Here is an 8,194-nt window from a genome sequence, read left to right on the forward strand (position 1 = left end):
TAATAAATTAGATCATTTGATTGATTTGATTTTTCAAATTAATTATTTATCAAAATTATTAACAGTAACAAATTTTTATAATTTTTTATGCAAAGTGTATATTTATTTGTCTCTATTTATTATTTTCATAACAGTAGTTTATTTCTGAATCGTTAAAAAAATACTTGTATAGAAAAAATATACTGTAATCACAATTTAAACTTATTTATAAATTTTATTATTATGTATTTTTTATTTTATGCATTTTATTGTAAAAGCATTGTGTAGTATTTTTTTAATCTATAATAACAATAAAAAAATGTACATAATAAGTAGGAAAAATATAGACTTTATTAAGTGAAAAATTTATAGAAAATATTATTTTGTTAATAATTTGTATAAATAGTTAAAAAAATCAATCAAATAATCTTAAAAAATTACACTTAATCTTACCAGTCAATTCTAATTTATTCCGACGGTTCTAATTAACAACTAAACTAAGTCACGTGACTAAATTAAACAAATTTACATAACCTTTACGAGACTCCTTGCCCAAAAACACATACCCCTAACTCCAAAACAAATTCTCAATTTTAAGTTAACTAGACTTTGAATCGATCCGTGTAATTTTTTAAAGATATATATATATATCATTTTATATTTATTTATTTATATAAATAATTAAATTTAAATAATTAGTATTATGTTAAACATAATTATTTTAATGAGAAATCTAATTAATTATATTTTTAATTGAGTTTATTTTATCTTAAAAAATAAGTATATTAAAATTTATTGTAATTTTTTATTCATTATATAATGTACAATATTTATTTAAATTTGAGTATACATTTTGTAGATGTATATCATCCGGGTTTTGATGATGCTAAAAGTTTATTTAATGAGCATGGATTGAATCAAGTCAAAGAACAAGATTAAGAAAATCTAAGATAAGGGCTTAGTAAATTTGTTAAAATAATTTCAATTTGATTGCTATAGTTTGACCTCAAAATCTTTACTTCCAATTTTTTTAATAAAGTTAAATCAATTTAGAAATCTTTTTTTGAACTGGTAATCAATTATGAGGTTCGTGTAATTGATTATCAGAGAGATTGTGAAAATGACATATTGAACATGTGAACTGATGAACCAAGGACACAAAATTATTTGAATTTTAATTTGTGTAATCGATTACAAGCGAAGAGATTTCAGAAAAACTATTGAAAAATCACAACCCTTCAAAGATATGACGTGTAATCGATTACAATTGTCATGTAATCGATTACCAATGAAAAAGTTTCAATTTTTTTTTTTAAAAAGACACATCTCTTGAACCTATTTTGAAGGACACAATGGCCTATACATGTGTGTGAATATATTAATTTTAATATATATATATATATATATATATATATATATATATTAATTTTACTATAATTTTACTCATTTTGAATATATTAATTTTGTGTAATATTTTTAAATTTTTTGAAGTTTAAATTAATTAACCTCACTCTAATGTAATATAAATTGAATAATCTAGATTTAATAATAATAATAATAATTATTATTATTATTATTATTATTATTATTATTATTATTGTTGTTGTTGTTGTTGTTGTTGTTGTTTAATATTTATTATCAGTTTAATTAGTTAAATTATTTATTGTAACCTTTAGCATATATTTCAAAACGAAAAATAGTATTATTAAATTGATTGCATTAATGATAATTACTAAATCATTTACACTAATAACATGTATTTTAAGAAAATAAATTGTCCAATTGATAATTAAAAATTATCATTCATATCATTCGACTACTGATTTGAGTAGGAAAAATAAAAATTTGTAATTGAACTATTCAAAATATAATTGATAAAAAAAATTTAAAATTTTCACAATAATAGAATCTCTTCATTCTTGTTCAACAAATATAATGTAAAAGTAAGATTTCTAATACAATAGTTATAGAAGAGAAAATATGAAACATATATAAAAATTCTGAACAATAATAATAATTAAAACTTATAATAACATAACATTAAAATGAAAGAAGAAGAAAAAACATAAGAATTAGAAAAAAGAGAAAAATGAAACAAAAAGAGAAAGATGATTCATGTAAGAACTGTCTAATAAAAACATGATATTGATTCAAATGTGTATTTAATTTCACAAAAATCATTTAAAGAAACAATTATACCTAAAATCAAAATATAAATATAAAAAACACTAAAAATAAAAATTTAAACATTTTTTTTTATCAATGATGAATATAGATCCGCATAATACCTTACTAATCTATAAAAGAATTAAATTTTGATAATTGACGATGATTGATAGCTCGTTCAAAGTATTCTTTCGTACATAAAAATGAAGAATAAAAGAAATGATATTTTATTAAAACATATTAAAACATATAATAACATAACAATAAAATGAAGAAAAGGAAAATAACATAGAGTGATATTTGAAAAGAAAAAAAAAATGATAAAAGACAAAGAGTAGTAAGATGATAGACCTCATCAAATATGATCTTCGATTTCCCATTTCCATCCCTCACAAAATGCATTGGATAAATGATTCATACAAGAACTTTCTAATAAAAACATGATATTGATTTAAATGTTTATTCAATCTCACAAAAATCATTCAAAGAAATAGTTAGACCAAAAATCAAATCAAAATATAAATATAAATAACATTGAAAATAAAAATTTAAACAGATGAATTTTTATCAATTATGAATATAGATTCACCTTATACCTTGCCTATCTAAAAGAGTTAAATTCTCAATTTTGATGATGAACAATAACATATTCAAGTATAATTTTTCATACATAAAAATAAAAATAAAAATAAAGAATGAAAGAAATGATATTATAATAATAAAAAAAATGAGAAGAAGATAGAGAACACACGGGAAAGAAATTGGGTGGATATTTACAACCATTTGAAGTAGAGTTTATATAGAAAATGAAACCATCGATTTGATAATGAACAGTGAAAATGGTAATATAATTTTATTTATAATCAATGACTATAAATATTAATAATTTTAAAAATAATTTAATTATTAAAAGCTTTAAATAATAGTAAATTTTTATAAAGAACCAAGGGAAAAAAAAGCAAGAAATAAATAATATATTTTACTATTTTAATATATAATAATAATGACTATTCTTTTATTATATAAAATAATAATAATAATAATGTCTTAGATAATTTTAATGTACCTTATTTTTTAAGAAAATAAAATTAAGCATAGTCAAATATTATTTATTTTACTATTAATATGAAAATTATTATTTAAAATAGTATCAAAATTATATAATTAGGGTTAATACATTTGAAGGACTATGGATGAACTTAATTGAAAATTATATTTCTCAAATAAGTTAACTTAGAGTTCATACTTATTTATTTATTTATTTTACATAAAATTTAATCTTAAAACTCATTCATGTATATATAACGGTTTCTTATTAATCTTGTTTAATATGATTTAATAGTATTTCAATATATGTAACCGTTAAATTTTATTGGTATTTATTGTGTAACTTTAATGTGGTATTAAAATAATCTAAAATAAAAATAACTTTTTTATCATTGAACGAAAAATATTTTAGAAAATATAATTTAAAATTAAAAAATATCATTAACTTTATCATTCGATAAATTTTGTAATATATATTTTTACATATAGCTATTTTTATATTAAAGTGAAACCAATAATATTTATTATTTAACTATTACATTTATAGTTTTTTAAAAAATTAGTTTATAAAATAAAATTTACAATAAAAATAATGTAAAACTTCTTATATTTTTATTAACTATTAGTCTTCTATCATTAATTTACATTTATCTAATTAGTTCTAATTTTTATAATTAACATTGAATATAACTATTAGTAATTTTATTTTTAAATGTATTTATATATATATATATATATATATATATATATATATATATCTAATTTTTATAATTTTATATTAAATTATAACTTTAAATTCATTAATTTAATTTATTATTTTTTCAGAAATACATTTTAAAGTAATTAATTATAAAAATAAATAAATTTGTGCATAAATAGAAATATTAAATTAGTGTAAACTTTTACATTTATTTTATTTAATAATTTTTTTTTCAATATGTAAAATTAAATATTACAAATAATTTAAATTATTATTAATGTGAAAAATTATTGATTTTATTAAAATATATCAACAGTTATGGATTAATGCTACCTTGAATTAATATAGTGACACCAAATATAGAATGTTTTTCTTTCTCTAAATCATTATTTACTAATGTGACAACTTGATATTGAGAAAGCTCAACTTTTATATATTATAAATAGATTATGTTCTCCCTCTATCACTACTAGAAAAGTGATTTTTTATGACGGTTATTTCAAAACATTCTACGTTGATTATTATGACGATGGTGGTAAAAAAACCGTCTTAGAAATGCTACAATTCTAAGATGATTTAAAAAAAAATAATTGGCTTTGTAGACATTCTAAGACGGTTTTCAAATTTAGAATATCTTTATTTAAAAAAATAGAAAAATTTAAGAATTCTAAGACGATTTTTTAAAGAACCGTCTTAGAATGTTTTATTTTTTTAATTAAAATATATTGAGGTGGAACTCTAAAAATTTTCAGAGAAGGACATGCAAATGTGGAGAAAAGTATATTTACATATTAATAAATCAAACAAAGAAAATCCAAAGACCGTAAAGTTTGTTCTAGGTACTTAAAAGAGGTATGTCTACTTGGAAAGTTTTTGTGTCCTTCCTTAATAACACTCTTATCTCCCGGACATCTAACCTTCCTTGCTACTGGATCAAACACCTAAACATAGTTGTAATCAATACCATATTTGAAATTAAATTAATGGCTTTCAAATTCTTCACAAAATTGAAGAAACACATCATGCAAACAAAAATACAAAAAAATAATTTATTAAGAAAGTATTTATTGCATAAAAACATTAAAAATACTCAATCATTACTTTTTAAATAATTAAAAATACATGTTAAATGTTCCTTAGAGGAAAAAACTGCTAAAGCTAAAGTTATTTATCATTGAAAACCTGATAAGTTGGAAGTGTAGTGTTATTATGGTATTATAACTAGAGTTTAATTTCTATAATTTATACTATCAATTAATTATAAATAATGATAGATATATTTTTAAGATAACTATTGTTACAAAACAATAAATCATACATTATAATTTTTTTTATTAGATATGACAATGCAAAACGTATAATATATACATTATAAGTTCATAGATGTAAAATAAAAAAACACTACAAGTGCAAAGTATTTTTTTTACCAAATAAGTGCATAGTACTCAAAGAAAACCTCTACAGAGGTTATTCCATATTTACAGCATTTTGCTTTTAAATATTCTGTAACCATATGAGGGGCATATACAGGATTTGCTAATGAACTTCTTTCTTTATATTTTCGGGTATAACTTGTAACTTTTGTTATTATAATTACATCAATGTACAAGTTTATTTGATGATGAAAATGTATTCTACTTTCAGCAGGATCCCTATTGTTATTTTCCAATTATTTTGTGCACATTTTTGTCTTGACAGAGGGCTATCTCTGCCAGTGAGTAAGAGCTAGGTATCCCTATTTTCATTTCCTAATTTTGCAGAAGTTTTATCAGGTACACCCAAAGGATAAACAACTCCTTTCCAACTAACCAAGCATTCTGAAACAACTTGAATTACTGGATTTAAAACAAAATGGGCCAATAACAATAAACTTATTTAATAAAAAAGTGAGGTCACTACACCATTTAACCAGACAGAGAAGTGAGGAGGAAAGGATAGCCAAATTAATTTTCAATTCATAAGTTTTTATTTAAATGAAAGAAACCAAGAGAATATATTTTGATATATTGTTTTACCTGAATTTTCTGGATTCGTTATACGAGCACAAGGTTGCCTGCATTCACCCCCCTGCAATTTCGGCAATGAAATTAAGTATTGATAATGCAAACTGGGATATCAAGATGATTTCTGAAAACCTAAACAAACTTTTTGCAGTATGAAGTCAAAACGATCAATGCAACAAAGTCAAAATGATTCTAATAATCCACCACAAAGCTAAATTTGAAGTCTCAATTATCAAGATCTAATCATTCGTGCCACTACCCTCTTTCATTTGAGTGGCTGCAGCTTGGAATGCTTTGTCTAAACTGATTAAGCACTGACGAAATCCAAAATGATAGATCAAAGTCAAGCTCCTTATAGTTCTATCCTGCAAACAGAAAAAGCATACATAGTACCAAATTTAACATGTAGAAAAGGAGTAAACATGTGGATTAACTTCTAAGAAGGGATCAAATGAATGAGTGTTCTGTAAATTCCTCCATCAGACATAAGTTAAATTTGACTAAGCGAAGGTATGATTCTAAAACTCTGAACATTGCATATATGTTGCCCAGATATTCAATAGACTTCAAATTGTCTTGAATTATGATACACAACGTAAATATACTGCTGTTAAATAACGTTGATACGAAATGCAATATATTTTAACAATCATTCATTGGGAAATCTATAATTTTGCAGGTGTCTAAACACCAATTATAGGTAATTCATTATAAAACCCACGTTTGCGTGTTAAGTAGTATGAGTTAAAAAATCAAGAAGACATATCAGTTAGCACGTATAAATTTCTAATTCTATGTCAGAATGTAACAATCTTCAAATAAATAAATTAAAAAAAATAGCACTACTCATTTGTTTACAAATGGACATACCATAAAAGCAGAACTTTAATACTGAAAGTGGTGTGGATTTATTATTTGTGAAAATAATTACATAATCTACATCACCTGTCTAAACACCAATTGCGGGTAATTCATTATAAAACTCACCTTTGCGTGTTAAGTAGTATGAGTTAAAAAATCAAGAAGACATATCAGTTAGCAAGTATAAATTTCTAATTCTGTGTCAGAATGTAGCAATCTTCAAATAAATAAATTAAAAAAAATAGCACTACTCATTTTTTTACATATTGACATACCATAAAAGCAGAACTTTAATATTGCAAGTGTTGTGGATTTATTATTTGTGAAAATAATTACATAATCTACATCACCTGTCTAAACACCAATTGCAGGTAATGCATTATAAAATCCACCTTTGCGTGTTAAGTAGTATGAGTTAAAAAATCAAGAAGGCATATCAGTTAGCAAGTATAAATTTCTAATTCTATGTCAGAATATAGCAATCTTCAAATAAATAAATTAAAAAAATAGCACTACTCATTTTTTTACAGATTGACATACCATAAAAGCAAAACTTTAATACTGCAAGTGTTGTGGATTTATTATTTGTGAAAATAATTACATAATCTACATCACCTGTCCAGCTCTCTCTGTCACACAAACTACAGTTGATCCTTTTGATTCACAATACCAATTCCATGATATGCACTATGTGCCTAATAAAATGAGGGAAAGTATGTAAATATTGTAATATATACCAACATGAAAATATCACTGTTTAGTAAAATTGACTCAATGTTAAGTAATTTACCTCAATGTATGTAGAATTTATTGCTATTTATGCTTCCTCAACCGCAGTATCGAAGCCAAAAGTTTTGTCCATCAATGGAATATCATTGTCTATAGTTTTAGGCACTACAATTACAGATCCCTTAAGCCATCTTTTACAGCACTGAATGGGAAAAAATCATTAGAGACTCTATTTTCAAACATTGAACACCCTCTAATAGTAAAACAAGGGTAATTCAAACGTTGAACTAATGGTAAAGCAATAGTAATTCAAATCTTGAGCACCCTCTAACGATAAAGCAATGGTAATTCAAACATAACTTATAATTTCACAACTAGAGATAATGGAAAATATAATGTCAGCACCAAATTCATGATGACCAACCAAAGTTTTAACAAATGGGGCAAGATCCTACAACAATCCAAAAACACCCCAATTCAAGAGACAGACCATGCAATAACCAGAGTTAACCATACCTACAAAAACAACACAACAGTACCTACAACAATCCAAAAACACCCCCTTCTCACGACAGCAATAGATACTTCCTTGGCCTCCCCCGTTTCTTTGGCCCCGTCCCCGATCCAACCCCGTTCGTCATCGTCACCCCCGAGCTTGTTGTTCCACACTCACCCAACTACGATACTAATCAGCAAGTGTATTGAGTCG

The 8,194-nt window shown here is 23.7% G+C and overlaps 1 long non-coding RNA gene across 1 annotated transcript; it reads right to left on the minus strand.

Annotated features, from left to right (window-relative positions):
• Positions 1-5,551: 5,551 nt before the first annotated feature.
• Positions 5,552-7,686, minus strand: LOC102660231 (uncharacterized). Its single transcript, XR_001382946.3, has 4 exons — positions 7,547-7,686; positions 7,372-7,451; positions 6,155-6,260; positions 5,552-5,959 (listed from the first exon to the last, which is right to left on the minus strand). It is a non-coding gene; the product is annotated as an uncharacterized lncRNA (long non-coding RNA).
• Positions 7,687-8,194: the final 508 nt, after the last annotated feature.

This window comes from Glycine max, chromosome 10, assembly GCF_000004515.6.
Source record: "Glycine max cultivar Williams 82 chromosome 10, Glycine_max_v4.0, whole genome shotgun sequence".
In the NCBI taxonomy this organism is placed as follows: domain Eukaryota; kingdom Viridiplantae; phylum Streptophyta; class Magnoliopsida; order Fabales; family Fabaceae; genus Glycine; species Glycine max.